We start from the raw sequence: 1,420 nt of genomic DNA, 5'->3' as shown, positions 1-1,420 counted from the left end.
AATGGCTGTTGGTTGGCAGGTAGTTTATGCATGTGGCGTCGGTAATAGTTCAGCGTGCCTAGGAATCTGCGAAGCCTCTTGTAAGTTCTGAGAAAGGGCATCTATTGTACCGCTTTGATCCAATTGAGGAATGATGACAGGCCTACCTTGGACACCATGTATCCCAGGAACTTAACCTAACATTCTCCCAATGCACATTTTGTTTCATTTATAATTATGCTATACTTCATAGGTGGTGGAAAAGATGTCTTTTACAGGTGTGCGATATGCTGTTGCACTAAAGTAGAGAATACTAGAATGTCATCCATGTAGCAATGTAAGAATCACAATTCTTGAAGCACTACGTTCGTGAACAGTTTTCAAGTTTAGGTGGCGTTTCTAAGGCCACATATCATAAAATAGTACTCAAACAAGTCCAATGGTGTGATCACTGCTGTTTCTTTAATGTCAGATGGAGTCATGGAAATTTGAGAAAGCACTTTGGTGCATTATTTCACACTGAATACTTTGGTATTGGTAATGTTGACGTTAAAAATCAGTCAAGTTGGGTATGAGGTACTGATCTGGAACTTTTTAGGAGGACTTCTATAATCAAGGTGGTTGAGGAACCGTCCACTATCACAAGAATAGAAGCCTGAGTGCCACAGGGCTCAATACTGGACCTTATTTTGTAACTTGTATACACCTCAGACCTCCCAATTATGGTATGAGTCACAAAAGTGATCACTGCGGACGACAAAGTCCTCTTCACTCGAAGCAGCACATAGGCTCCAAAGCCAAAAAAAGCTAAGGTATGATATTGACAAAAACGTCGCCAGCCAGTGAAAGCACCAGATATATTTTTGCAGAGCCAACACTGTGATCTCCAAAAGTTTTATATCTTCAAACTACATTCGACAGGAAACAGACGTGTACTCATCACAGCAATGAAGTGCCCAAAAAGATTTCACAGAGTCAGGGAGTCCAGCACCCGCACATTAGCGACAGCTCTGATTTTCTAGTAGTGTGTGGCCTCAATTCCTGTTGTTCATTCATGAGACCAATCATGGACTACAGCTTCACCATTTGGGGCGACACAGCAAATACACATTTCCACAAGCTGCAGTATTTTCAGAATAAGGTGCTGTGAAGAATCTGTCATGTAATAGCGAGCTTTCCCGTTAAGTTCCACTATAAAGCAGTTGAAGATCCCGAAGTGCAGCAACGAGAAGAAACGCACATCCACAACAATTTGGAAGCCGGAAAGACTACCAAGGGCGCTACAAATGGTCCATAGCTTTACTGAACCATTAGTAAGACGATGTGAAAGGGAGACGACCTAGTCTTAACTTCACAACCTATAAGACACATAAATAAAGCAATATAGTCAGTATTACACATAGTGTGAATCGCACTCAGTGCCTTTGGGTAAACAATACCT

The sequence above is a fragment of the Schistocerca serialis genome, chromosome 2 (genome assembly GCF_023864345.2).
Source record: "Schistocerca serialis cubense isolate TAMUIC-IGC-003099 chromosome 2, iqSchSeri2.2, whole genome shotgun sequence".
Classification (NCBI taxonomy): Eukaryota; Metazoa; Arthropoda; class Insecta; order Orthoptera; family Acrididae; genus Schistocerca; species Schistocerca serialis.
The sequence above is the reverse complement of the archived record's forward strand: the minus strand, read 5'-3'. Positions refer to the sequence as shown.